A 6,822-nucleotide genomic window follows, 5' to 3' on the forward strand; every position below is an offset into this window, starting at 1 on the left:
ATGGAGGTTTAGAACACAGTGGGATGGAGGTTTAGAACACAGTGGGATGGAGGTTTAGAACACAGTGGGATAGAGGTTTGGAACACAGTGGGATGGAGGTTTAGAACACAATGGGATGGAGGTTTGGAACACAGTGGGATGTAGGATTGGAACACAGTGGGATGGATGTTTAGAACACAGTGGGATGGAGAATTGGAACACAGTGGGATGGAGTTTTAGAACACAGTGGGATGGAGGTTTTGAGCATAGTGGGGTGGAGGTTTTTTGCATAGTGGGGTGGAGGTTTAGAACAGAGTGGGATGGAGGCTTGGAACACAGTGGGATGGAGGTTTAGAACACAGTGGAATGGAGGTTTAGAGCACAGTGGGATGGAGGTTTAGAACAGAGTGGGATAGAGGTTTAGAACACAGTGGGATGGAGGTTTAGAGCACAGTGGGATGGATGTTTAGAACACAGTGGGATGGAGATGTAGAGCACAGTGGGATGGAGGTTTAGAACACAGTGGGATGGACGTTTAGAGCACAGTGGGATGGAGGTTTAGAACAGAGTGGGATAGAGTTTTAGAGCACAGTGGAATGGAGGTTTAGAACACAGTGGGATGGAGGTTTGGAACACAATGGGATGGAGGTTTAGAGCACAGTGGGATGGAGGTTTAGAACACAGTGGGATGGAGGTTTAGAACACAGTGGGATGGACGTTTAGGACTCAGTGGGATGGAGGTTAGAGCACAGTGGGATGGAGGTTTGGAACACAGTGGGATGGAGGTTTAGAGCACAGTGGGATTGAGGTTCAGAGCACAGTGGGATGGAGGTTTAGAACACAGTGGGATGGAGGTTTGGAACACAATGGGATGGAGGTTTAGAGCACAGTGGGATGGAGGTTTAGAACACAGTGGGATGGAGGATTAGAACACAGTGGTATGGATGTTTAGAACACAGTGGGATGGAGGTGTAGAGTCCAGTGGGATGGAGGTTTAGGACACAGTGGTATGGAGGTTTCGAGCACAGTGGGATGGAGGTTTAGAACAGAGTGGGATAGAGGTTTAGAACACAGTGGGATGGAGGTTTAGAACACAGTGGGAGGGAAGTTTAGAACACAGTGGGATGGATGTTTAGAAGACAGTGGGATAGAGGTTTGGAAGACAGTGGGATGGAGGTTTAGAACACAGTGGGATGGAGGTTTAGAACACAGTGGGATGGAGGTTTAGAACACAGTTGGATAGAGGTTTAGAACACAGTGGGATGGAGGTTTAGAACACAGTGGGATGGATGTTTAGGTCACAGTGGGATGGAGGTTTAGAAAACAGTGGGATCGAGGTTTAGAACACAGTGGGATGGAGGTTTAGAACACAGTGGGATGGAGGTTTAGGTCACAGTGGGATGGAGGTTTAGAAAACAGTGGGATCGAGGTTTAGAACACAGTGGGATGGATGTTTGGAACACAGTGGGATGGAGGTTTAGAACACAGTGGGATGGAGGTTTAGAACACAGTGGGATGGATGTTTAGAACACAGTGGGATGGAGATGTAGAGCACAGTGGGATGGAGGTTTAGAACACAGTGGGATGGAGGTTAGAGCACAGTGAGATGGAGGTTTGGAACACAATGGGATGGAGGTTTAGAGCACAGTGGGATGGAAGTTTAGAACACAGTGGGATGGAGGTTTATAACACAGTGGGATGGAGGTTTAGAACACAGTGGGATGGATGTTTAGAACACAGTGGGATGGAGATGTAGAGCACAGTGGGATGGAGGTTTAGAACACAGTGGGATGGAGGTTTAGAACACAGTGGGATGGAGGTTTAGAACAGAGTGGGATAGAGGTTTAGAACACAGTGGGATGGAGGTTTAGGACACAGTGGGATGGAGGTTAGAGCACAGTGGGATGGAGGTTTGGAATACAGTGGGATGGAGGTTTAGAGCACAGTGGGATGGATGTTTAGAACACAGTGGGATGGAGGTGTAGAGCACAGTGGGATGGTGGTTTAGAACACAGTGGGATGGAGGTTTAGAGCACAGTGGGATGGAGGTTTAGAACAGAGTGGGATAGAGGTTTATAGCACAGTGGGATGGAGATTTAGAACACAGTGGGATGGAGGTTTAGAACACAGTGGGATGGAGGTTTAGCACACAGTGGGATGGAGGTTTAGAACACAGTGGGATAGAGGTTTGGAACACAGTGGGATGGAGGTTTAGAACACAGTGGTATGGAGGTTTGGAACACAGTGGGATGGAGGTTTAGAACACAGTGGGATGGAGGTTTAGAACACAGTAGGATGGAGGTTTAGAACACGGTGGGATGGAGTTTTAGTGCACAGTGGGATGAATGTTTGGAACACAATGGGATGGAGGTTTAGAACATAGTGGGATGGATGTTTGGAACACAGTGGGATGGAGGTTTAGAGCACAGTGGGATGGAGAATTGGAACACAGTGGGATGGAGTTTTAGAACACAGTGGGATGGAGGTTTTGAGCATAGTGGGGTGGAGGTTTTTTGCATAGTGGGGTGGAGGTTTAGAACAGAGTGGGATGGAGGCTTGGAACACAGTGGGATGGAGGTTTGGAACTCAGTGGGATGGAGGTTGAGAGCACAGTGGGGTGGAGGTTTGGAACAAACTAGGATGTAGGTTTGGAAGACAGTGGGATGGAGGTTTAGAACACAGTGGGAGTGAGGTTTGGAACACAGTGGGATGAATGTTTGGAACACCGTAGGATGGAGGTTTAGAACACAGTGCGATGAATGTTTGGAACACAATGGGATGGAGGTTTAGAACACAGTGGGATGGAGATGTAGAGCACAGTGGGATGGAGGTTTAGAACACAGTGGGATGGAGGTTTAGAGCACAGTGGGATGGAGGTTTAGAACAGAGTGGGATAGAGGTTTAGAACACAGTGGGATGGAGGTTTAGAACACAGTGGGATGGAGATGTAGAGCACAGTTGGATGGAGGTTTAGAACACAGTGGGATGGAGGTTTAGAGCACAGTGGGATGGATGTTTAGAACACAGTGGGATGGAGATGTAGAGCACAGTTGGATGGAGGTTTAGAACACAGTGGGATGGAGGTTTAGAGCACAGTGGGATGGAGGTTTAGAACACAGTGGGATGGAGGTTTAGAACACAGTGGGATGGAGGTTTAGAACACAGTGGGATGGAGGTTTGGAACAGAGTGGGACAGAGGTTTAGAGCACAGTGGGATGAATGTTTGGAACACAGTGGGATGGAGGTTTAGAACACAGTGGGATGGAGGTTTGGAACACAGTGGGATGGAGGTTTAGAACACAGTGGGATGGAGGTTTAGAACACAGTGGGATGAATGTTTGGAACACAGTGGGATGGAGGTTTAGAACACAGTGGGATGGAGGTTTAGAACACAGTGGGATGAATGTTTGGAACACAATGGGATGGAGGTTTAGAACATAGTGGGATGGATGTTTGGAACACAGTGGGATGGAGGTTTAGAGCACAGTGGGATGGAGGTTTAGAACAGAGTGGGATGGAGGTTTAAAACACATTCGGATGGAGGTTTAGACAACAGTGGGATGGATGTTTGGAACACAGTGGGATGGAGGTGTAGAGCACAGTGGGATGGAGGTTTAGAACAGAGTGGGATGGAGGTTTAGGATCAGTGGGATGGAGGTTAGAGCACAGTGGGATGGAGGTTTGGAACACAGTGGGATGGAGGTTTAGAGCACAGTGGGATTGAGGTTCAGAGCACAGTGGGATGGAGGTTTAGAACACAGTGGGATGGAGGTTTAGAACACAGTGGGATGGAGGTTTGGAACACAGTGGGATGGAGTTTTAGACAACAGTGGGATCGAGGTTTAGAACAAAGTGGGATGGAGGTTTAGAACGCAGTGGGATGAATATTTGGAACACAATGGGATGGAGGTTTAGAACATAGTGGGATGGAGGTTTAGAACACAGTGGGATGGAGGTTTAGAACACAGTGGGATGGAGGTTTGGAACACAGTGGGATGGAGTTTTAGACAACAGTGGGATCGAGGTTTAGAACAAAGTGGGATGGAGGTTTAGAACACAGTGGGATGAATGTTTGGAACACAATGGGATGGAGGTTTAGAACATAGTGGGATGGAGGTTTAGAACACAGTGGGATGGAGGTTTAGAACACAGTGGGATGGAGGTTTAGAACAAAGTGGGATGGAGGTTTAGAACACAGTGGGATGAATGTTTGGAACACAATGGAATGGAGGTTTAGAACATAGTGGGATGGAGGTTTAGAACACAGTGGGATGGAGGTTTGGAACACAATGGGATGGAGGTTTAGAGCACAGTGGGGTGGAGGTTTAGATCAAAGTGGGATGGAGGTTTAGAATACAGTGGGATGAATGTTTGGAACACAATGGGATGGAGGTTTAGAACATAGTGGGATGGAGGTTTAGAACACAGTGGGATGGAGGTTTAGAACACAGTGGGATGGAGGTGTAGAGTACAGTGGGATGGAGGTTTAGGACACAGTGGTATGGAGGTTTAGAAAACAGTGGGATGGAGGTTTAGTTCACAGTGGGATGGAGGTTTAGAACAGAGTGGGATAGAGGTTTAGAACACAGTGGGATGGAGGGTTAGAACACAGTGGGATGGAGGTTTTTAACACCGTGGGGTGGAGGTTTAGAAAACAGTGGGATGGAGGTTTAGTTCACAGTGGGATGGAGGTTTAGAACACAGTTGGATAGAGGTTTGGAACAGAGTGGGATGGAGGTTTAGAGTACAGTGGGATGGATGTTTGGAACACAGTTGGATGGAGGTTTAGAACACAGTGGGATGGAGGTTTAGGACACAGTGGGATGGAGGATTGGAGCACGGTGGGATGGAGGTTTGGAGTACAGTGGGATGGATGTTTAGAACACAGTGTGATCGAGGTTTGGAACACAGTGGGATGGAGGTTTAGAACACAGTGGGATGGATGTTTAGAACACAGTGTGATCGGGGTTTGGAACACAGTGGGATGGAGGTTTAGAACACAGTGAGTTGGAGGTTTAGAACACAGTGGGATGGAGGTTTAGGTCACAGTGGGATGGAGGTTTAGAAAACAGTGGGATCGAGGTTTAGAACACAGTGGGATGGAGGTTTAGAACACAGTGGGATGGAGGTTTAGGTCACAGTGGGATGGAGGTTTAGAAAACAGTGGGATCGAGGTTTAGAACACAGTGGGATGGATGTTTGGAACACAGTGGGATGGAGGTTTAGAAAACAGTGGGATCGAGGTTTAGAACACAGTGGGATGGATGTTTAGAACACAGTGGGATGGAGGTGTAGAGCACAGTGGGATGGAGGTTTAGAACACAGTGGTATGGAGGTTTAGAGCACAGTGGGATGGAGGTTTAGAACACAGTGGGATGGAGGTTTAGAACACAGTGGTATGGAGGTTTAGAGCACAGTGGGATGGAGGTTTAGAGCACAGTGGGATGGAGGTTTAGAACACAGTGGGATGGAGGTGTAGAGCACTGTGAGATGGAGGTTTAGAACACAGTGGTATGGAGGTGTAGAGCACAGTGGGATGGAGGTTTAGAACACAGTGGTATGGAGGTTTAGAGCACTGTGGGATGGAGGTTTAGAATACAGTGGGATGGAGGTGTAGAGCACAGTGGGATGGAGGTTTAGAGCACAGTGGGATGGAGGTTTAGAACACAGTGGGATGGATGTTTAGAACACGGTGGGATGGAGGTGTAGAGCACAGTGGGATGGAGGTTTAGAACACAGTGGTATGGAGGTTTAGAGCACAGTGGGATGGAGGTTTAGAACACAGTGGGATGGAGGGTTAGAACACAGTGGTATGGAGGTTTAGAGCACAGTGGGATGGCGGTTTAGAACACTGTGGGATGGCGGTTTGGAACACAGTAGGATGGAGGTTTAGAACACAGTGGGATGGAGTTTTAGAGCATAGTGGGGTTTGGAACACAGTGGGATGGATGTTTAGAGCACAGTGGGGTGGAGGTTTGGAATACACTAGGATGTAGGTTTGGAACACAGTGGGATGGAGGTAGAGAACACAGTGGGGTTGAGGTTTGGAACACAGTGGGATGGAGGTTAGAGCACAGTGAGATGGAGGTTTGGAACACAATGGGATGGAGGTTTAGAGCACAGTGGGATGGAAGTTTAGAACACAGTGGGATGGAGGTTTATAACACAGTGGGATGGAGGTTTAGAACACAGTGGGATGGATGTTTAGAACACAGTGGGATGGAGATGTAGAGCACAGTGGGATGGAGGTTTAGAACACAGTGGGATGGAGGTTTAGAACACAGTGGGATGGAGGTTTAGAACAGAGTGGGATAGAGGTTTAGAACACAGTGGGATGGAGGTTTAGGACACAGTGGGATGGAGGTTAGAGCACAGTGGGATGGAGGTTTGGAATACAGTGGGATGGAGGTTTAGAGCACAGTGGGATGGATGTTTAGAACACAGTGGGATGGAGGTGTAGAGCACAGTGGGATGGTGGTTTAGAACACAGTGGGATGGAGGTTTAGAGCACAGTGGGATGGAGGTTTAGAACAGAGTGGGATAGAGGTTTATAGCACAGTGGGATGGAGATTTAGAACACAGTGGGATGGAGGTTTAGAACACAGTGGGATGGAGGTTTAGCACACAGTGGGATGGAGGTTTAGAACACAGTGGGATAGAGGTTTGGAACACAGTGGGATGGAGGTTTAGAACACAGTGGTATGGAGGTTTGGAACACAGTGGGATGGAGGTTTAGAACACAGTGGGATGGAGGTTTAGAACACAGTAGGATGGAGGTTTAGAACACGGTGGGATGGAGTTTTAGTGCACAGTGGGATGAATGTTTGGAACACAATGGGATGG

This window comes from Chiloscyllium plagiosum, unplaced genomic scaffold, assembly GCF_037043375.1.
Source record: "Chiloscyllium plagiosum isolate Xiang-an unplaced genomic scaffold, Cpla_swu_hap1 HiC_scaffold_1, whole genome shotgun sequence".
In the NCBI taxonomy this organism is placed as follows: domain Eukaryota; kingdom Metazoa; phylum Chordata; class Chondrichthyes; order Orectolobiformes; family Hemiscylliidae; genus Chiloscyllium; species Chiloscyllium plagiosum.